The sequence below is a fragment of the Triturus cristatus genome, chromosome 11, assembly GCF_964204655.1.
Source record: "Triturus cristatus chromosome 11, aTriCri1.1, whole genome shotgun sequence".
NCBI classification, from domain to species: Eukaryota; Metazoa; Chordata; class Amphibia; order Caudata; family Salamandridae; genus Triturus; species Triturus cristatus.
In genome coordinates, this window is record NC_140594.1 from 756682505 (window position 1) to 756706838 (window position 24334).

At 48.4% G+C, this 24334-nt stretch overlaps 1 protein-coding gene across 5 annotated transcripts in view; it reads left to right on the forward strand.

The window, feature by feature from the left end:
• Positions 1-24334, forward strand: part of SNED1 (sushi, nidogen and EGF like domains 1) — a 3096442-nt gene that overhangs the window by 56502 nt on the left and 3015606 nt on the right. The window lies entirely within an intron of this gene.

Consider the following 24334-nt stretch of genomic DNA (forward strand, 5'->3'; position numbering starts at 1 on the left):
CTTTTATCAAACAAAACAACACAAAAAAACCACACCCGCAAGGCAACCCGCGATCCAAAATGACAGTACGTGCTCCGTAAATGGGGGATCCTAACCAGCAGCAAAACTCTGAAGAGGGGAATGGGAGTAGATCAGGGACTGGGGAACCACGTGCCCACGGCTGAGGGAGGGGGTCGGCTAGGGGGACGGGGCTGGCGAGACAGCCGGTAGCAGTGGCGGCTCACAAATACCCCCACGGTAGGCGTTCCAGGGGCTCCAGATTTTCACCCACGCCCCAGGCTTACCCCTCGCCACATACACTACCTTTTCACGAAACATACACCAATCCATATGTTCTTTCCAGGCCAACACCGCCGGGGGCCTCTGGGATCCCCACAATTGGGCAATGTCACGCTTCGCTATCATGTATCCCAGAGTCACCCACCGCGTCTGCGGGACCGAATAATCATTTGGTTCCCACACATTCAGCAAGCATCTCCTCGCTTCAGGCAGCAGCGCGACACGCGTAACCACGCGCAAGACCTCATGCACACCACGCCAGAATCGCTCCACTTTTGGGCACTCCCACAGTATATGCATGAAAGTTGCCAAAGCACCACAGCCGCGCTTACACAATCCGTCACCAGCAAAGCCCATACGTAGAAGCCTTGGCCCCGTCACGTAAACCCGGTGAAGGATCTTAAGCTGGACGAAGCGAAGGCGAGCCGGGATGGCCACCTCCTTCGGAGAGGCCACCGCGGAAATCCAGTCCTCGTCGTCCAGCTCCAGCCCATCGGCAACCCAGGCCTCGCGGAGGCCAGTCAGCAGGCACGATCTGTCATTGATCAGTTTTTTATATATAAGGGAGATCGTGCTGTCTGGGACATGGCCATCCAGCACCCTGTCCTCCAGGGGGGAAGACTCCGGAATGGACGCGACATCCGGAAAGACGGAGGCCAGCGCGTGGCGGACTTGTAAGTACCGAAAGTACTCACTGCCTTGCAGCTGAAACTCCGTCTGCAGCGTCTCAAAAGTCTTGAAACCCCCCCTCGTCCAGAGATCTCCCACTGTGCTGATTCCGATCGTGTCCCACTTCTCGAAGCCCTTCGATGTCCACAGGGAGCCCAACCTCTCAGACGCATATAGCGGCGACGCCCGGGTCAAACGGTCCCTCCACCCCATAGCTGCATTAGCCGCGTGCCAAACACGCACCATGACACGCGTCGGTCCCGTCAGACGGGAGCCGAGCGCGCCAGAGTAAAGCGCTCGATTGTAATCGCCACCGGGCAGGAGCATCTTGTCCATTTCAAATGCCGGGTTCAAGGCGGGCCCGTAAAGGCCATGATTGATTGCAGCTAGCTGGGAGGCCCAGTAATACCGTTTAATGTCCGGGAGGGCGACCCCCCCATCGTACCACGGGAGCGTCAATTTGGCCAGAGCAATACGCGGCCTCCCGTCCCAGAACAGGCGCCGCTGCAGGCCCTCCACCTCACGGAAATAGCGCGCTGGTACCAAGTCCACAGTGTTCTGGAGGGCGTACAGGAAGCGCGGCAAGGACATCATCTTAAACAAGGCCGCTCGGCCAAGTGGCGAAAGCGGAAGGCGCCGCCAACGCGCGACATCCTCCCGCAAGCGCTGGAGGGGGGGCAACAGGTTCCGCTCATAGCGGGCCTCCGGGTCTAGAGTGATATATATACCCAGGTACTGGAACCCCTGGGAGGCAATCTGGATCGGGCAGTCCCGTGGTAGGGCCGGAGCCTCCCCGGAAAGCACATATACGCAGGATTTCGCCCAGTTGATGACAAGGCCTGAGTTACGCCCGAAGGAGCGCAAAACATCAACCAGGACAATCAGCGATTTGCGCGGGGAGGCGAGATACAAAAGGATATCATCGGCGTAGAGGGACACGCGGTCCTCATACTCAGGGGTCCAGCGGAGACCGCGGATAGAAGGGTGCCACCGTAGCCACTCCGCCAAGGGCTCCAAGGCCAGTGCAAACAGGAGCAGCGACAAGGGGCAACCCTGACGCGTGCCCCGCCCCAGCTCGAATGGGGCCGAGACTCGCCCATTCACCACCACCTGCGCCAATGGGCCCGAATACAACAATTTGACCCAGCTAATGAACCCCGGGCCAAATCCAAATTTCGCCAGCATCGCCCAGATGTATGGCCATTCAAGCGTGTCAAACGCCATGGTGGCGTCTAAGGATGCCAAGATGGCCGGCTCCCGCACAAACGGGACACGCGCGAGCACCCCGTGCAAGCGTCGCAGATTAAGAGCCGTGTTGCGATGGGGTATAAATCCAGATTGGTCTTGGTGGACCAAATCGCCCACCACACCGACCAACCGGTTGGCCAACACCTTGGCGAGGATTTTGGGTTCCGCGTTCAAGAGCGAGATTGGCCTATAGGATGTGACCCGCTCACGGGGTCTCCCCTCCTTGTGTATCACCACGATTGTGGCCAGACGCTGGTCCGGCGGGAGGGAACCCTGCGAGTGGGCCGCCAGGAACATCGCGCGCAGGTGGGGCGCTAGTACATCCGGGCGCAGCTTGTAAAGCTCGATGGGGAGACCATTAGGGCCCATGGCCTTGCCGGATGCGACCGAGCGAATAGCCAGGGCAATTTCGTCCGAGGTGGGAGGAGCGTCCAGCGAATCCCTGTCTTCCACCGAAAGGGAGGGCAGCGCTATGTCCCGAAGCAGGGAATGGGAATCTTCCTCCGAGCAAGGGGAAACCGGGGAGTACACCTCGCGGAAGTAATCCGCGAAGCAGGAGACAATGGCTTCCGGCTCGGTGACACGCGCACCATCCATCCTCTCAATCAAAGGAACCACACGACTCGCCCTCTCCCTCTTATCCAACCACGCAATCAATTTACCAGCCTTATCACCCACGTCATACAATCGCCCCTGTTGCTCTCTACTGAGGCCCCTGGCCGCCTCCGTGACGAGGGCCCTATAGGCCGCCTGCTTGAGGTGCAGAACATGCAACTTGGCATCCGTTACCCCGCTCCCCAGGTCACCCTCCAGTTCCACAATCTCGGCCTCCACCCGGGTTACTTCCTCCCGCTCACGCCTCCGGGCATGGGAGATAAAGGAGAGGGCCTCCCCTCTGAGGACTACCTTAAAGGCCTCCCACAGGGAGATGGCCGAAGGGACAGACCCCACATTCTCGTCAAAATATCGCTGTAAGGATTTGATCAAGTCGGCACGAATGGTGGGGTCTCGCAAGTACCATGCATTGATTGGGGCCACCCTGCCCTCCCCCCTCGGGAAGACATCGAAATGTAACAGTAATGGGGAGTGATCTGAAATACCCCGCGCCAGATGGCACACCTCTCCTACCCTCCCAGCGTGGGCCGCCGGGACAAGGATGTAGTCAAGACGCGAGAGGCTACCATGGGCACCCGAGTGGAAGGTGTATTGCAGCTGCGCGGGATGCTTTAGTCGCCAGCAATCCACCAGGCCCAGTGTGTCTAAAAGGCCGGACAGCCACGCCTGTGCCCGGGGGAGGTCCCTAGGGGGTGACGATCCATAGACCCAGAAACTACCGCATTGAAGTCCCCCCCAACCACCAGCAGGCCACCCGGGAGGTCCAGGAGGAGGCGCCCCAGGTCCGCAAATGTAGTAGCTTGTAACCCAGGCGGGACGTACACTGATATGAAAACAAACACTCTACCCTCCATTCTACCCACCAGGACAGTGTAGCGTCCCCTCTCGTCATGGCGCACCTCATCGATCTCCAGCGGGAGCGAGTTCTTGATCATGATACCCACCCCCCGCGAACCCGAAGTGAAGCCCGAGTGGGCCACCAAACGATAGCCCCGCCGATTCATGGCATGGAAGGAGTTACCTATAAGGTGTGTCTCCTGCAGGAAGACAACATCTGGCGATATACGTTTCAGGAACTGCAGGACCACACCACGCTTAATCCTATCCCCCAGGCCGTTAACATTCCAGGACAACACAGTCAAATCCCTACCCCCCATCATACGTAGAAGCAATCAGTCGTCCCCCACAGAGCATTTCGAGAACAGCAATACAGTAAAGGGTTTGCCTTGCGGTGCGAACAAACAACACACCCCCCCCGCCCCCCCATCCCAACAGAACTCCCCCCTCCCTGCACCCCTGCATGAGCCCAGACAGCCCCCCCAAAGTGCAGGGTGCCTGTCGCCCCATAGAGAAAGACTAACTAGTACCCCAGAGGAGGGGGGGAAGCCCCCAACAGACCCCGTACGACCTCCATAGGAGGGGAACATACACGATCAAGAAATGGTAAAGAAGTATTGTCCCGAGCAGGGCCTATTATTCACCCCTTAATTCTGATCCGGCGGGCCCTCCCCGCCGCCCGCACCCCCCCCACCCCCCCCGGCCCCGATCACCAGGCAGAGTGTCCAACCAGTCCCCAGCCGCCTCGGGTCGGTCAAAGAAGTGCGTGCGACCATCCACCTCCACCCTTAGCTTAGCTGGAAAGAGCATTGAGTACTTAAGGTTCAGGTCCCGCAGGCGACGTTTAACACCAAGAAAACTCAGTCTCTGCTTTTGGACCGCCGGAGTAAAGTCTGGGTAGAAACGCACATCCATGTTGTCAAGCTTGACCGGTCCCTGTTGCCTGGAGGTCTGCAGGATAGCGTCTCTGTCCCGAAAGTTAAAAACCCGGGCAATGAGAGGCCGCGGCGGGGCACCGGCCTTAGGCCTGCCCCCAGGGACCCGGTGAGCACGCTCCACCGCAAAAAGCTTACTCAGGCCCCGGGGCTGAAGATGGGTAAGGATCAAATCTTCCACAAAAAGATCTGCGGCCTCCGCCTCTCGTCCCTCCGGCACCCCCACAATGCGAACATTATTCCTCCGGGCCCGACCCTCGGAATCCTCCAGTCGCCGGTCCATCAGGGCGCTCGCCTGGCCAAGCCGGCGCACCTCCTTTTGGAGGGCCGCCACATCCGTCTCGAGGCCCGTTGTGGTGTGGGTCAGGGAATCGACCCGGTCATTTGTCTTGGACAAGTCAGCCCTCACCAGGCTCACATCCACAAGGACCGAGTCAATCTTTTGCGCAAGGGTGTCGAAGCGCTGGTCCACCGAGGCCTTCATCTCTGCGATGGCGCCCATGACGTCCCGGAGGGTCAGATCCACCGGCTGAGCAGATACCTCCGTCGGGCCCGCCGGGGATGTGCGCGATGCCTCCGGAGATCCCTTCTGGAGAGTATAGCGGTCCATACTGTTGGATTGGTGCGCCGGGCCACGGCGGGTCGCCTTCACCTTCGCCCGGTCGCCATCTTGTTTGGTGGACATGCTTGCTCTCCCACCGTCGTGCCAATCTCCTCGAAAGGGCCGATAAACCAGTTCACGGGTTCCGGGGGGGGAGGGCGGCCACTGGACCGCAGGACGACCCACAGCCGGCGGGTCAGCCGGGCACCTGGACAAGACCACACCACCGCACCCCGCTTCGCGACCCTACCTCGCTTGAGGCAAGGAGGGCGCAAAAGTGAAAGTGAAAGCGCGGGGTACGCGAGTCGCCCAGCCGTGCCCGCCGCTGTTGTTCACTTTGTCCCCGGATCGCCCCACTACTCCAATCCGGGGGGCCGGCGCGGAGAAGGCCGCAACCTTCGATCGGTGCTCCCACCGGTGTTCGGGGTCCGATTCGAACACGGAAAACGGGTGGCGCCTCAGCTCGGGTTCACCGACACAGTCCCCTCAACAAGGACAGGATATAGCCAGGATTAATTCAGGAGGTCGCGGAGGTCCTCGGGAGCCTCGCACCTACGCGGCCATCTTGGTTGCGCGCTAGGCTCCTCCCCAATGAAGTATTGTTTAAGTTCCTTCCCTACCACTTTTCTAAAGTCTTTATCTTGGAGAAACCATGCGTGCATACTCCATGTTTGATGGGCCGAGGGAGGGGGAGCCCCAGAGCTAAGGAGTACGGGAGAGTGATCTGAAATACCCCCAGGCAGAATGCAGTCGAGTGCAGGTACAAAGATGGCATCTATGCGTGCCTGTGTGTGGTGGGCTGCGGAAGTGTGTGTGAATTGGCTAGCGCGGGGGTGCCATGTGCGCCACGCATCGCAGAGTCACAGGGATTCGGACCAGTTCCTCAGCTGTCTCACATGCGCAGTTCGGGGAACGGAGGGAGGACCTGTTGTGTCAAGGGCCGGGGAGGAAACTGTGTTAAAATCGCCCGCAACAACCATGTTACCCATAGGCATATTGTTCAGCAGGGTAGTGGTGTGTGCAAGTGTGGACAAAAGCACTGTGGGGGGGTATATACCGACATAAGAGTGAGGGGGGAGCCAGCCAGTGATCCACAAACCGTCACAGATGACCCTTGAGGATCGTGAATCACCTGAGAAAGTGCAAAGGGCAGGGATTGCTTCAAGAGGATCGCCACCCCACGGGAGCCCCTGGAGAAGCCGGAGTGCCATACTCATAACGGGCCAAGAAGGGACAACAGTTACCTAGGAGGTGCGTCTCCTGGAGCATAAGAATATTTATGTGGAGGTGCTGCGCATATCGTAGCACCACCGTGCGTTTGTGCCGGTCCAATAGGCCATTGATGTTCCACGATAACACATGGAGGGGCGCCCTAGGTGTAGTACTAGCGGTCATGATTGCCTGGTCTAGGGCATATGGTCTGATAGAGGTAGGCAAAGGCGCGTGCTATAAGAGCATATCCATCCCTAGTAAGGTTAGCGTGTGGCATTCAGTGACAGGAACGGAAGCATCTGTCGACCCCCCCATATGAATAAAACCAAACTAAAACGTTCGTATTAGGTGCATGGAGGACCCCTCCAGAAGAACGGATCTGCACAGTAGCGGCATCAGAACAAGGTGAATGTACTTAGTAGTCAACCAGCATCAGGGAATCCCCCAGATCGATTGACCCGTCCCGGTGTTGAAAAGGAGAACATACCGAGCCCGGCCGGCCCTCAGATAGTGGGAGTGCGGGAAAGGTCTGAGTCTGGACCGGGAGATTCCACCTGGGTTGGCGATGAAGACTGTCTGGGAGGACCCTCACTGGAACGGTGCCTGGCGCGAGGCGGGGAGCCCGACTGGCTGGAAGAGTCGCTGCCTGTGCCTGCCGGCCCCTACGGGACCGTGTGCGGCGCCGATGCTGGCGTCCCAACGACTGCGGCCCCTCTGGCTAGGAGTCTGCAACTCCCGTAGAGGGGCCACACCTCTGACGGAGTGGCGCTCCTCCATCAGCCATGTCCATACCGCCTGGGGTGAATCGAAGAATTGTGTTTGGGTCTGCAAAGTAACTAGCAGGCGGGAAGGGAACTGGAGCTGATATTGTAGGCCGAGGGCCCGCAGTTTCTGCTTAACGTCCGTGTAAGAGCGCCAGAGTTCTTGCACCACACTAGTGTAGTCAGGGAATACCATAATGGTTTGATTTTGGAATTTAAGAGGGCCTGCAACCCGTGCCGTTCGCAGGATGGCGTCCCGGTCCTTAAAAATTAGAACCTTCAGGATGATGGGGCGAGGCGGAGCGCCCGGGGGCGGCCGGGGGGCAAGGGACCTGTGAGCTCTTTCCACTACAAACCACGCTGACAAGGTGTTTTCAGGCATCCATGATGTAAAGCAGGTCTCAATAAACGTGGCCACCTGACCCATTTCAACCCCCTCCGGAAACCCCATCAGGCGGAGGTTGTTACGGCGTGCGCGGTTTTCGGCATCTTCAGCCCGCCGGTGGAGCTCCCGGGTATGAGTGCGGAGGTGGGTCACTTGTTCTTTCAATTGTGCAATGTCGTTTTCCGCCGTGGATATGCGAGACTCAGCTTCTGTCAGCCTCGCAGTGGCATTACGAAGGTCCTGTTGGAGGAGGGACACATCGACCTTGATTTCTCCAATCTTCCCCTCAACGCACACTTGCGAGGTGCTAATGGCCTGTAGGAGGGTGCTGAGATCAACGCCCTGCGGGGTAAGAGGACCCTCCGCCACCTTCCCAGGGGGTTTGTGCTCGGAGGTAGTGAACTGATCTATTTTCGTCTGTGTGGGGGCAGGTGTAGATTTGGGAACCCTGTCCCTCCCCATGGTTGGTGACAGGCCCTGACGGTGATCGGATGGCAAGTGCTAGTCGTGTGAGGGGAACCCAACAGTCAGTAGGGTTTGTCAGAAGGCCAAGAACCCCGCCAGCTTATGAAGGGCCCAGGTCGTTACTAAAAGTCCCTGTGCGGAACCCCGGACCTCAAGGGTAGCCCCCCAGTGGAGAAGGAACTCAGTTTGGTGGGGTAGACCACAGATGCAGCAAGCCAGCTGGCCCGCCACCGCCAACTCGCCGCCCTTCACACAGCAGGGGCCGCAGGAAATGGCTCTTTCAGTACCACGAAGGACATCAGCCCCAAAACCCGCGTCCCGACGGGAAGGGGGATCGAGAGACGCTCTGCAGATGTGCCGCTGTCCGAACTGACAGCTGGTCCTCACCGCACCCACTAGGGATGACACAGGTCTCGGGCCAGGCAGGAGGTCAGCTGCATGTGGTAGGCCGCGAACATCAGAGAGGCGCAAGCCCAGTCCCGCAGACACCGGACCCCACGCCCCAAATCCTCTAGGTGGGCCCGCACAGCGCTCCAGGAATCAGCCTCACAGTGGTTGAGGGGGTAAAGGATGTCTCACATCGCCAGATCCGGTAAGAGAAGGAAGGGGGCGCACATGCGTCTGCCAGTGCCGCTGTCCGAACCGACAGCCGGTCTCCTCCCCCCTCACCCCACCCAGATCTTGCAGCCCAAGGCCGGCCCAATGGAAGGGTCCGCAGGTGCTCCCTATCGCCGCCGGTTTGACGCAGCAGGCGCCAGCCGATACGCTGGCCAAGCGCTGGGTGGTGCGGGACTCGGGCCCCAAGGCCGTGGCTAGCCACTCCTCGGGCGTCCCAAAGGGGGGGGCGCCCCGCTGCCCAAATTGCGCAGCCGATCAGCATCCACACCCCCACCCCCCGCCAGGCCGTCCCTCCACACCGAGAATGGCTCGCCCCCAGGCACCGGGAGAATTGACAGCTCAGGTAGGCCGCGGCACCGGAGTCTTCAAGGAGGGGGGAGCGAGAAGCCTCAGCACGCCACCTTATGCCGCTGCCTGACGCGGCAGCCGATCCCCGCACCCGCCCCCACTCACTGGGTGATTTCTGTCCTGTAGGGTTCCGCTGCGGCCCCAGACGGTAGGAGCGGGGCAGCGAAGCTGCTCAGGGTACGCCGCACCGCAGCACACCACCACAAATCCCCAAGGCGGATGCCCAGCACACCAGTTCACCAGCCGTGGGCACCGGAGGCCACCATCTTGTGCGAGTGGTGCACGGGGGAACCGGAGTCACATCAGGGCGGCAGACGGCCAGAGCAGCATTCGATTGCTGGGCATTGGTTCGTGGGGCCACCAGTGGGCCAGAAGGTGCAGCGCCGACCGGTACCTCCCGCTGGAATGTGTCGCGGTCGTCCTCAGACCGAGGCAGCGTCCACCATGTTGCGGCCCCAGGGCCGCGGGGGAGCCAGATCACAGCAAGGCACTCACAGCTCCTAGCAGCAGCCCAGACGGGTCAGTGCAGAGTATGCCGTCCGAGGGAGCCCCAAGAGCAGGTAAGGGACTCGTATGACAGTCGCAGGTATTGGGATTTGAGGCGGATGACAGAGGGGTCCGGAGCACTCTTAGAGTGCGACCGCCATCTTGACGCCTCAGGCCACCGACTCTTCGTATATCTGCAACTTTGAAGATTGCTTTGCCTCCCCTTACACTTTTCTCCTTAAGGTTTCTCCTGTAGGACAACCAATACTGACTGCTCACTCTCAGAAAGCATCTCCTAACACTAAACTAATGTACAAAAGCAACTTTGGTTTTGAGACACATTCCTCTCAGATTGTTCTCACCAATCAAACACAAGAGCAACACAACCCCGCTTTCATTACAATATAGACCACCCTTACCATATTCAGTCAACACATCTCTGATAATCCATATGCTGGCTTTCAATGGCCATCCAACTGCCCTTTAAGGCTAACAATAAAACCACATACCATAGTTCCAACCTCAGCGGCAAATAGCCATACTCAAACATTGCATGCTAGATAAAATGCCATCACCGTAGTGCGCACAATAAAGGCAACTAGAATGTAGTTGGCAAATTACTGCCAAATCAACAGCACTGTCATGCACCATATCAACATACTACTTGGAAACATACAGAAAAAAGTAGCTTAAACAGAACATTCACTCATACAACATAGCATCTTATGACACAGAGCTGAGTTGCTACGCTTATATAAAAGACACTATACTGAGCAATGAACAGCAGATCCCAGCCCCTACTCCATTCAGAGAGAAAGTCCTGCGGCACACCCACTGATGCACATAGAATACCACAAAGATCTTGTAAGACTGAACTCTAATTACTTTCACATAACTTTAATCTTAATACAGTAAATACTCTCTATTACTACACACAATTTAACGCACAATTCAACACCAACAAAACACACACCATCATACAGTTATTCCTCTAATCTGATTGATTGCTTTCCCAGACTTTCACGAAAGGGCACCTTGAGAGAGAATTTGCTATGGTGCCATAACCATGGTGGTTGGCATTATACAAATCCAAGTAGCTTAACAAACTTAAATTTGTGTATTAAGGGCAAAATGCATGAGGCATCAAATAATCAGAAAAAGAGAGTAAAACTTCCCCAAAGGCTATATTGCATGATGTTCCATATTCTCTATGGCAGTGTGAAGCCTTTTCTGGTTATCAGGCCCAGACTCTGTTGCACTGCAAGTAGTTGTTGTAAGATATCCTCACAGGGACAGTGAGGTATTAATAGATTTTACTTACATTGGCTTCTGGATTGAACTATCAGCCATTTTTTTTAACTCTCGAAGAGTGCCTGAATTTGGATTGGAATATTTTTGGGATATGGTGCATTATTGTATAACTTACAAAGCATATAAAGCATATAAACCTCTTTCATGACAACTTAGCAATGTCACTTGCTGAAGCCCATCTCCTGATGGATAGAAAACTAGATACTAGTTTGAAATGTGATTACCGGTGATTTGAGTGTACAAAATTGTAGGCACCAACAAGAGCACTGGCAGCATGATCGGCACTTGATTGCATCTACAAGAAGCAAATGTGCCTTATTGCTAATGGAGAAAAGGAACAACATTTCACTTCACCTCCCTCACAAACAAAAACACATAGACAGCCCTGAATATGATTCTCACAGGAAAAAGCAAATGTAGGCTCTTATGTAGCAGTGCATTTACCCATAGACACAGAATGGGAAAAACTCTTCCATAAATCAGGCCCTAAATACTTTCAGCTTCTGAGTCTTATAGATGACTACAGTTAGAGACCAAAAACAGTGCCCATGTATGGGAGAAAACAGCAGGAAAGAAATATACCAAAGACTATAAAAACCAAGCATTTGCAATGCAATCGGTCTCGCCTTAGGGACCTTATATGTATTTAGCTATGCAGCTCATTAGCCTGGGTGCTGAAACATCTACTGTTCTTTAACATGGAGGGAAAGTAAGCATCAAACTACGTGACATGCCAGGTATGGGAACACATGGAGAGAAATATTTCCTTTCAGCTGGAAATGGTATAGTTGAAAGCTCTGTTTTTAATATAAAATCAGGGCCTTCGGTAGTCATATCACTGAAAATACAAGATTTGAAAAAAATATTATTATCTACGGGTGCTCGTGGAGGACAATTTCAATGGACTGGACCCTAGAGAATGCTAAAGTGATTCTGGTATTTTAGCGACCTCTACTGGTCGTTTTCTATCAAGACAGTTAAATACACGCAGTTGAACAAGCACAAGCAGAAAGCAATTCTGATATTTTACTGACATCTATGGTGCAGATCGGAGCTTCCGAATCCCCTCTACTTCCACGGACGGAGTGATTTCACAGTCACACACGCACACACACATCACACGCTGGTGGGGCCCATTACACCAACATTCAATCCTACCACTCTATCTGTGCCATGTATATGGGGAAACACTTTCCTGTACCTAACCAATCTGCATATACCTTGAGGTCAATGGTATCAACTAGTTTCTGTGAATCTGGTAAAAAAACAACATCATAATATTCTTTATATTCAATAAACATGACAATAAAATGACCACCCGACACAGTGATTCAAACAGAATATCTCTTTATCTAAAATTGCATGAAAAGCCAAATTAAATGCAAGTTCATTTCTCTCATATTTACCTATTCTGGCTAAAGTCAGAATCCTAAGTCAGAACCGGTCCTCAGCAAATAGAATTTCTATCCATCATGTAGAGTCACCGTCCTCTCTCCGTCAGCATCGGGACCTCTGATCATCAGTTCGGGAAGAAGTGGCACTAGACCTCTCTAGTCTACCAATATTTATACTAAAAGTTACATTCCAAATGTTACAATTATATCATTAAAAACGGATGAACAGCGGAAATAATATCGTCTTGTTACACCAAGAAACTTTGGGAAAGGTTCACAAATATTGATCGTCTCAAATAATGAATAGAAATAAAGATTCCATAACTAATTTGTTACTTCTACGGATGTCTCTTTTGGATAAATTGTATCCCATTTATGGGATCATTACAAGTTCATAAAGTCAGTATTTGTTTTTTGCAACATCTCATGTTCAGGGGCTCTCTGGCATCCGTCCCAGATTTGTCGTCATGGTCATGGCTTTTCGGTTCATCCAAAAGGCAAGGTCATAGGCAGCGCGAAGCTTCCTTGCAAAATTTCCATCAACTCAAATGCAGGCTGCGGGTGGTGGCCATTTTATAACAGGCCACAATGGACAACTTTAAGTGAAATAAACACAAAACATAATTACTGCACGGAAATTATTGTACAGTGTTATTCCCCTACTAATACCCTTATGTGTATGTATTTATCTAGCCTTTTGCGACATCATAAGCCATTAATGCATATTACTTAAAAGCGCAAAACACAATAACATCACATAAGCAACATCTATTTCTGTCAATTTGCCCACCAACTTAGTTCACTTATTATTTTAGCCATGCAATAGCATTCCCACGTGTAATTCTTTTGTTAATAAGATTGATTAGACTTAACATGACACATTTTAATAGTTATTAATTAATCAGTAGTACTTTAAACTATAACATGCGAAAACGAAACAGGTATTTGGTTTTAAAGTAAAAACCCTGCTCCATCAATCCCCCCTTTGGTGATATATTATCACCACAAAAATCAAAACCCCAAAAATCAATTTCATTTCCCCTTTTTTTTTAAGAAATTCAAAATGTCTTCTTGTTCATTTTTCAAACCCTTGTTTCCATCTCATCTTCCTTCTTAGTTTCTATATACATGCTTTCTCTTAATTCTTCTAATTCTATTTCTTGTGGATCTCTTTCTGATTTCTTTTGTCTCTTTTTAACGTTTTCTCTTGTTATTTTCTTTTTATTTCTTCTATATCTACAACACATACACCCTAGTCTAAGAATCAGTAATGCAACAATTACACATGTTAATGGAAATAATATTTTACCAAAAATGGTACTACCTATTTTAGCTATAAAATTCTTAATAGCAGTCATTTTATTAGCCATTCTAGTCCAGATACTTTCAGCTTCCAGTGGTACTAATTCTTCATGCAAATCAGTAATATTTTTGATATAGACTTTTAGATCTTTGCTTTCGTCAGGAATGTAAGTGCAACAATGTTGAACCTTCAGCATTCCACAGACTCCACCCTCCTTTGCCAATAGAATGTCAAGGGCAAGTCTATTTTGCATCGCCATAGCGCGTAAAGCAACCATTTCACTATTTACCAAAAGAAAGCCTCCAGCGGTGCTTGTTGACAAGCGATCCACTACTGTTGACAGCTTCCGAATGCCAAAGGCATTCAAAGAAATTCCCACTGCTGGTATCAAAGCTCCAAAAATATCTCCTACAATTTCTATCCATGTTTCTCTTCTATAGCGTGTTAATGGATTAATTTGTTCAGCATTGTCTACTCTATCCATATGGAAAATCTTTGGAAAGACCAGGCCAACATAGCACGTGCCAAACCAATGGTCAGGCAAACGGTAATAAGCCTTGTTCCCACAAATATAACACACTCCCGGAAACACGGGATCTTCTCCTCCTCTAAAACCCCATCCGGTTGCAATAAAGTATGTATCATGGCACTCACTGGTCCCTATGAAATAATAATCATACTGGGATCTCTTTCTGGTAATGCACAATTTGCCTTTCTGTGGTGCATCTATAGCCATAGTTGGACTGGCTCCATCTTTCAATTCTTTTTCTTTCTCAGTGTCCCACATTGTTTCACTCATTTTATGCCCTTCTGCTTTCTTGTGCATGTTCAACCTTCTTCTCTCAACCATGTCTAGAAAATTCTTCTCTTCTCCTTTCAAACTGCAAGTTAAATTGTTTCTAAAAACATATTCTAAGGTTAATTCTCTAGTTTCTAAAAAAATCTCACCTAAAGTGTTAGCTTCTTTTGCAGGATTCAATTCTTTATTCATAGGCAGTTGCCCAAGAATATTATCTATGTTAGACATATTATAATCTAATTTCCCTAATTGATAAAATATACTAATCAACACACTACATGAAATTCCATACGTAGCCGGAAGATGATGATAAGTCACTCCTTCCGAAACAGAGGCAGGTAATTGCATGCAAACGTAGCAATCCCTTACTTCCATTGTCTTTACGTATTCATTCAATAATTTTGAAAAAACATTGCTAGAAAAATCATTAATGGACCTATCCTTATGTATATGTAAATTACTAATTCTAGTTGGAACTATCTTCTGTGTACTTTTCCCTATGTTAGTCCTGTTCTCTGTATGTCCTTCTAAAGTGTCTATTGTTACTCTAAAAGAGATCAGTAGAGCGAGCACACTCCAAAGCAGCATTAACAATCCTGTACAGCAGCAGCACATCTTGCACCATCTTTTCAAGAAGGTACATCTACTTTGATTATTCTTAGTGTTAGCCATCTTGTTAATTTGACCGTGTCTTTTGACTTAGCCTCTGTTACTCCACTACTGAACTTTAGGGCAGCAAGTACCCAACTGATTACTACAATCTGTTAGTCTTTATTTCTCTTCTTTAACTCCAAATGCTCTTTTTGATTTATTCAATTTGGATTTTCATCACTTTTCACTGTTTCTTCATCATCATCAAACTGTATTAGGTCCTGAACATCTGTCTCTTCTCCTATGTCGGACAAGATAACTCTCAGGATTCCCACAGCTTCTTCATCAGCAACCACTTTCAGCAAAGCCTCCTCTGGACTCCCTTGACTGTCTGCCTCTTCTCCTTGTTCAGGCAGTGCCACATACGTCCATTCTGGTGACTTGTACTTCTGGTTTGGTTTTCTGATTCGTTTAGTTCCTTCAGATATCTTTGTTTCCTCTTCCTCCGTTGGATTTTGACTTGACACTTCGTTCACTTGTTCAGCTTTTGAAGAGTTAACTCTTGTCAATCGATACCTCAGTCTCTTTATCTTGTTGGGCCAGAGATCACCTTTAGCATTTCTCTTTTGTTTTCCTTCTTTATTGTTTCTTTCTCCAATCCAAGTTCTCTTTCTCAGAACTCGTCCTTCATGTATCTCATTTTCACTTTCATCAGATTCTGTTTCGATGGCTTCTTGTTCATCAACAGTTTTCTCTTTTCCAACTGCTTCTTTTTCTCCAACAGTCTCTTCTTCCACCAATTGAGATTTCCCTACTTCTGTCCCTCCTCGGGTCTCCGACACGCAATCTTCTTGCTGTCTACTTGTCCCTTCACCTAGCTTGTTGTAGATGTTCCCTACACCTCCTCGGGGTTTTTCCGCAATCTGTCCCTCTCTTTCTTTGTCTGTCCCTTCTTCTTCAAGATTTATCTCAGGTGGAATTTGTTCTATTTCCTCATTTGATTCAGGTGTTTCTTCTGTTGGAATATTCTTTTCTTTCCTTTCTTTCTTTTTGTGTTCGTCACTACCAGTTGAAACTTCTGATACTTTTTCAGAATCTGGACTGGTTTCAGGAGTTTGCAATGTTCTTTTTAAAACTTCCTCTTGTGGGATGAAGATTTCTCTTGACTCACCTTCCCCACTTTCAGGATCCTTTTTCCTTCTTACTGCCTCACTATCTGCATCATCACTGGAATCTGATTCTTCAAAGTATTCCTTTCCAGTGCCGTCTCTTGGATTTGGAACTCTCAGTGTGTGACTTGCATGTATCCAATTTTTCACTCCAGCACACTTCACAGCAGTCGTTGTGGTCAGAATGACTTGTCTTGGCCTTCCCCACCTTGGAACCAGACAATTCCTTCTTCTGTGGACTTTTATTCTTACCCAGTCCCCTGGGCTCAGATCATGGGCTGGTTTCTTTTCAAGTGTGGTGGCGTCTTCTCCAACCTGTTGAAACACAGAATGAACTGCGTCAGCCAGGCCCTTACAGTAATCCAAAATCATGTCATCAGTTATAGTCATCAGCTTGTTGACTGGTACAAATGCATGTCTCATAGCACGTCCCATGATAATTTCATGTGGACTCAAACCTGTTGTTCTGTCTGGAGTAGACCTAATGGTCATCAGGACTAGAGGCAAGACATCGGGCCATTTCATTCCTGTGGCTAGGCACATTTTGCCAATTCTGTTTTTGATAGTACCATTCATTTGTTCAACCACACCAGAAGCCTCTGGTCGGTAAGCACAATGTAGCTTCTGCTGTACACTCAATGCTTCACAGATCAAACCCATGATTTCATTATAAAAGTGTCCTCCTCTGTCTGATTCAATGGTTAACGGAAACCCATACCTTGGGATGAACTCTCTTAACAGTAACTTGGCCACTGTTATCCCATCATTTCTTCTTGTTGGATATGCCTCCACCCACCTGGAGAACAAACAGACCACCACCAGAACATACCTCAATCTGTTGACTTGGGGCATTTCAATGAAGTCTATCTGCATTCTTGTGAAGGGTCCCCCCTCTCTGCCTATTGTTCCTAGGCTCACCACTGTTTTCTTTCCAGGATTGAATTGCTGACATATCAGACATCTCTGACAGAGACTCTCTGCTATCAGCCTAAATTTTGGACTATACCATGTCTGCTTAAAGGCCCTTATCATAGCATCCCTCCCCAGGTGTCCTTGGCCATGATACATCCTTGCCATTGTTGACAACATGCTATTTGGCATGACTGGTCTTCCATCCCTATAGACCCACACATGATCTTTTTCTCTTGGCGCACAACCTGCTTTCACCCAATCTTTCATTTCCTCATCTCCTGCCTCATCCTGCAACTGCTTCACTTCCTCCCATGTTCCCACCTCATTAGTGAACATTAAGGAACAAGAAGACATTTCTCTTTCCTTGCTCCGATTAATAGAATGATTATTCCTTGCACAATATTGTGCAATATCATTGGCAAATTTGTTACCAACGGTGACAAAATCATCACCTTGACCATGAGCAGCACATTTCACAACTGCTAGTTCTTTACGCAGCTGTGTCGCCTAATTTTCCAACCACTTCAGCATTCTTTATGGGAGTTCCACTTGAGGTCAGGAAACCTCTTTGTAGCCATAGCTGGCCAAAATCATGGACAACTCCGAAGCCATACTGGCTGTCAGTCATCACAGTCACTCTCACATTTCTCCCAATCTTGCAGGCTTTGGTTAGTGCCACCAATTCTGCCACCTGAGCGGATTTAACTCCTTTCAAAGGTGATGCTTCCACAACTCCTGAAACTGTACACACAGCATATGCAGCACTCAGTGTTCCTTCATCCGTTCTCAAGCAGGAACCATCCACAAACAACACATGATCACTCTCAGGCAGTGGCAAATCTCTTATGTCCGGCCTTGGTTTTGTACAGTAATCAAGCACATCCAGACAATCATGATCAACTTCATTTCTCACTCCCACACATTCTGCATCAGGCAACAATGTTGCTGGATTCACATTCACACATCTCTCCAGGCTTACATTTGTTGCACCAAGGATGACCTTCTCATATTTAGTCAGCCGACTATGAGACATGAACTGCGTCCGGCTCCTTGTTAAAAGGATTGCCACATCATGAGGTACGAATACCCGTACAGGATATCCCATTATGATTCCCTCACTTTGTTCCAGACTTTTACATGTAGCAGCTACTGCTTTCAGGCAACCTGGTAAACCCACAGCTACTGGGTCAAGTGTTGCTGAGAAGTAGGCAATTGGCCTTCTCAGACGTCCATGTTTCTGGATTAACACTGAAAGTGCACATCCATTTCTCTCACTACAGTACAGCTCGAATTCCTTTTCATAATCTGGCATTCCTAGGGCCGGAGCTTCACATAGCCTGTTCTTTAGCTCTTTAAATGCTGCCATTTGTTCTGGGTTTAATTCTAATGGGTCTTTAACCTCACTTTTTGTCAATTTAATCAGGGGCTTGGCAATCAGGGAAAAATTACTTATCCACTGACGACAGTAACCAACCATTCCCAGGAACATTCTTACTTCTCTTTGTGTCATTGGAGCTCTCATCCCTCTAATAATTTTAATCCTGTCAATGGTCACTTTTCTCAGGCCTTTCTCAATATTATGTCCCAGATACTGGACTTCTTTCTTGCAGAATTGCAATTTGGCTGGAGACACTTTTAATCCTCCATCTGCCAAGTGATTCAATAAAGCAATGGTGTCTACTTCACAGGCGTCACGTGTTTTTGATGCCACAAGCAGGTCATCAATGTATTGGACTAAAACTGAATTTTCAGGCATTGTCAGACTCTCCAGAGATTTCTTCAGCAATTGATTAAATATCGAAGGGCTCTCTGTATACCCCTGTGGAATTCGGCACCATGCCAAAATCCTCTCTCCAAATCTAAATGAAAAAATTGGCTGGCTGTCATGATGCAATGGGATTGAAAAGAAAGCATGACACAAATCAATTACTGTGTACCATTCTGCATCATGGGGAATCTGATACAAAATTACTGATGGATTTGGCACAATGGGACAACATGACACAACAATCTTATTAATTTTTCTCAAATCCTGTACTATTCTGAACTTTCCATTGGGTTTCTTCAGTCCCATTATTGGTGAATTACATGGGCTACTCAATATTTCTCTTAACACCCCCTGCTGGATAATTTTCTCAATTATGGGTGTTATTCCTTCAATTATTTCAGGTGTCAGTCTGTATTGTGGGATATTTGGGTAAACCACACCTTCTTTTACAGTAATTTTTACTGGATCTACATTTCTCATCAGGCCCACATCTTCTCCAGTAAAGTCCCAAACTGTTGCTTTCACTGTCTGTTTCAATTCTGGGGGTAATGCATCTGGATTAAACACAGCATATGTTCCCATAGCCTCACATTCCCTGTTATCCATTGTCATTCTGTATAGGACATCCTCATCTGGTGTTTCAAAGGTTATTCCATCTGGAGTACAGAAAATAGTGCAATTCATTTTGCACAGCAGGTCCCTACCTAGTAAGTTCACTGGACTAGTATCACACACCACAAATCGGTGCATTTCTGAACATTTCTCTATTCTAACTCTTACTGGTTCCGTAAGATGAGTTTTGATCTGCGTGTTGGACACTCCAACTACTTGGATTGCTTCATCCGAGAGACGAAGATTCTTTATATCAGCTGACCTGACTGTTGATCTCGTAGCTCCTGTGTCAACTAAAAAGGTAACACTTTCACCATTGATTTTCCCATCTACAAATGGTCCTGCCTGGTCTATTTCTAGAGTTGCGCCAAGTACGCACTCTCCCTCCTCTCTTCGGCACCGTCAGAATTCTCCCTCAGAGTCACTTCCTTCATTCTTCATCCAATATTGAGATACAGCGCTTGCGCGTTTTGACTTGATTACCTGCTCTTCATCGTAGAACCCCGACTCTTGACTGTACTTCTGGGATCCTCTTCTCTGTGGCAAGGGTGGTTTTGGCACCTGATTCTGCTGCTTATCAGCCTTCTGCTGTTGCTAATGCTGACCACACCCTTCACTCTGCACCTGTGAATTCAATGATGGATTGTCGTCATTAGAAGATGGTGGATTCTTACACTCGAATTTCCAGTGCCCTAATTTTCCACAGTTGTGGCATGGAAATTTCTTTTTGGCTTCTTCAATGTTTCCTTTCCCTTTCCCTGGACCAAACCTGGGTTTATTTCCTGGGTTATTTGCCTGTTCAATCAACTGAGCTTCCTGTCTTTCTGCAACTTTCACCTGTGCCCACAATGCCTTTTCCTTCAGTTTCCTTTGTTTTGCCTCAATTTCATCACTGAAGTATTTTGCATGTCTCAGGATCTCATCAATCTTTTTGCTCTGCCAGTCTACGGTATGCTGCCTTATCATTTTACTGATTTCAGGTCGCAAGCCATACACAAATCTATATACAAAATGGCTCAGATCTTTGTCACCCAAATGTTCCTCTCCACTGAACTGTTTGAAAGCCAGTATTAGTCTTTCATAGTAAGCATGGACTGATTCTTTCACCTCCTGATGTGTTCGATCTATTTTAACCCAGTCTGTTTCCTTGGGGGGTATCTTATTTTTCAAGAAGGCCATAACCTGCTCATACTTTTTCATGACCTCCGGATCTGGAGCTCCTGTCTTTGGATCCCTCGGGTATTCTTTCGTGGGCCAGTCTATGACTATTTTACATTCTGCCCACAGGTCTGCTGGTACAATTATATCAAACAGACTATTCAGGTCAATCCACAGCACTTTTGACAATTTCACAAACCTGTCTACCTGTCTATACCACTCGACAGGCTTCTCCCTTAGTCGAGGGAAATCATTTGTAAATGACAAAATATCCTGTCTGGTCCATGGGACATGTACGTACCCTCCTCCTGGAATCTCCCTCATGGGGTAAGCTGTCACTGCTTTCTCTTTTTCCTTCAGGGGAAATGCTGAATAAGTTCTGTCTGCTGCATCCTCTCGCTTTCTATACCATCTATCTTTCCATCTTTCTACATCTCCCCATTTTCTCAACACAGCAATCATCTCTTTAATCTGCCCTGTTCGGCCTGCATTGTTCAGATTTTCAATGTCCTTATCTGTAAAATCCACCCGGTAAGGCTTTTGTAAAGCTTTTACCTTGTCCATGTCGATCCCCATTTCACTGGCTATTCCTTTCAACCTGTCATGTATGTTCTTTGCTCTCCATGTGACACTTTTACACAAAAATAGAATCTCTCCTTCTTCATAATTTTTCAGCGTTTCTGTAGGGATTGTTCCTACAATCAGCTCCTCCATCTCCATACGTAGCCTAGCTACATCAATTCCCTGGGATTCCTTCTCCTTCCTCTGCAAAGCTTTCAGACAATCATTCAAATCTTCAGCAGTTATTCCTGGGGATTTTTCAGCACTCCCTGGTTCTGACACTCTTTGTGGTTCTAGGATTGATCCTCTGTTCCCTTCCACACATCCAGAGTTCAAACTTGAGTTAGTCTGCACACTCAATTCTCCTCCACATATGGTATGTCTCCACTGATTTTCTCCTGTTCTTCACTGTTGTTCTTCTGCTCTCATTTCTGCCTGCTCTGAAGAAACAATCCATCTATTGCCCACATATGGAACCGTCAAACCACTTTCGCCCGTCCTCTGCTTGTCGAAAATCGGCATAACCGGACCTATTGTCACAGGCACCGTAACCGCCTCAAGATTTTTAGTCAGTTCCCTGATCTTCTCTGTCAATTCAAAGGTAGTCCTTGCTAGTTCTCTGGTCCTCTCATCCTCAACTTCATTCTCTCTTTCTCTCTCTTTTTCTCTCTCTCTTTCTCTCTCTTTTTCTCTCTTTTTCTCTCTCTCTTTCTCTTTCTACCAGAGAACAACCGCTTTTTAAACCAGGGGTGGTACCCTCTGTCTTAATAATCCGCAGGGTGTCTCTCATCGGGGTCACTGCTGTTCCTACTTCTGGTTCTCGTCTATACGGGGGTGGTCTTTTGTAGAGCATGTCATCTAAGACATCATCTTCAGACTCATTCGCCCCATATCTCCTTGGTTCTATATTATGTACTTTTTCTGTACATTTTCTCCCTTCCATTTCCTCTGCAGTTCAGACAGGATATAATCCTTCAGTCATACTGGCATCTCGCCATCTCCTCATCCGATCATGATGGGTTTCGCGATCATACTTTCGCCCAAACATGTACCGGTAATTCCCTCAACTTCTCTGTTTTTCTCGCTCATACGTCTCATCTTCCCATTCCACTAATGCCTCGAACTGCGTCGGCCTAGGCCGTGGCTCTAGAATCATCATCTTCTCACGTAAATTCCTCAGTACGGCCAGATTAAATGAGCCATGTTCCGGGAAAGCTAATACTCCATCCTCTTTGGTATACTTCACCCAGTTGTCTAACCAAATACAGGTATGATACCCATATTTTGCAACCATGAAGGATGCAGGTGTCCTTGTTGGAGGAAGTAACTGTCCTTCCCTAGTTACGATGTCCTTATCCTTGTCGAACCATGTTTTTACTTTACTAAACAAGGATTTCTTCTTCTTTTCCTCAGCGTGATAATACATTTTCTTGATTTCCGCAACTCTTTAGTGTTTTCTACAACTGTACAATCTCCTGTCCAATTGCAATGCGACTCACACTAACGCACCAATCCTGGAGCGTCTACGTCACCCTGTACGTCTCCCAATCCTTGCGCGGCGTACAGTAGCACACCAATCACAGTGCTCCCACTGTTCTAATCCACTGTCCAATCACAGCGCAGTCCTCCTGACGTTAGCAGTTGCTGCAACAGCTCTTACTCCTGTCTCCTGTCTCTCTCGTCTACCCCTCCTTTACAAAACTACTCGGCAGACTTTGTTTCAATCTTTACGAGTCCATTAGTTACAACATACAAACCTCTCCATTGTCTGCTTCGCTAGCCATAGAACAGAAAAAGACCTTTCCCACGAGAATTCTGCCTTTCCCGAGAGCAGCGCTTACCTCTGCCCTACTACAGAATCGTTACATCCGTTGATAAAGTAGCACATCCCTCTAATCTACCCTTCTAACAAGCATCAATTTAACTGTTTTTCTCCGGAATGCTCCTAAGAGTTTCACAATTAACCAGAATGCCTTCTCATTCACGCACTTTCACACCAGAAAATGTAGTACATTCACACAGAATTCTGTCTTTCCCGAGAACAGCGAACAGTCTGTCCTACTACAGAATTATATCACACGTTAACAAAGCAGCGCTTACTTCTGCCCTGTCCTTCTAACCAGCTCAGAGAATACCTATTACCTTTCTAGTGATAAGCGATAACGGAATGCCAGTTGGATCCCTGGTACCTAAAACCAGAACTTCACAGATAACCTTCGCTATCATATACACTTCTCTCACACAGAAAATGTCTCTAATGGCAACACACGACGATGTCACCGAATCGAACCCAGACAATGCGGCGTGCAACTTCAATTGTTACACGTTTCCCCTGCATGCATACAGGGCTAACAATTCCACCTTTCCCGAGAGCAGCGCTTTCCTCTGCCCTACTACGGAACTGTCACCGACTTCCTTCGTCCCAGAAGCCGTACACACTACATAAAACTGAATACAACTTCAACATACAGCGTTAGTACAAACATCAATATCAATCAATAATCAATAAGCTTATGTACACACAAATTCACCAGATCAAGAAAATAGTTAACCATCATTCTGCTACCAAGAAACTGGTGCAGATCGGAGCTTCCGAATCCCCTCTACTTCCACGGACGGAGTGATTTCACAGTCACACACGCACACACACATCACACGCTGGTGGGGCCCATTACACCAACATTCAATCCTACCGCTCTATCTGTGCCATGTATATGGGGAAACACTTTCCTGTACCTAACCAATCTGCATATACCTTGAGGTCAATGGTATCAACTAGTTGCTGTGAATCTGGTAAAAAAACAACATCATAATATTCTTTATATTCAATAAACACGACAATAAAAAGACCACCCGACACAGTGATTCAAACAGAATATCTCTTTATCTAAAATTGCATGAAAAGCCAAATTAAATGCAAGTTCATTTCTCTCATATTTACCTATTCTGGCTAAAGTCAGAATCCTAAGTCAGAACCGGTCCTCAGCAAATAGAATTTCTATCCATCATGTAGAGTCACCGTCCTCTCTCCGTCAGCATCGGGACCTCTGATCATCAGTTCGGGAAGAAGTGGCACTAGACCTCTCTAGTCTACCAATATTTATACTAAAAGTTACATTCCAAATGTTACAATTATATCATTAAAAACGGATGAACAGCGGAAATAATATCGTCTTGTTACACCAAGAAACTTTGGGAAAGGTTCACAAATATTGATCGTCTCAAATAATGAATAGAAATAAAGATTCCATAACTAATTTGTTACTTCTACGGATGTCTCTTTTGGATAAATTGTAT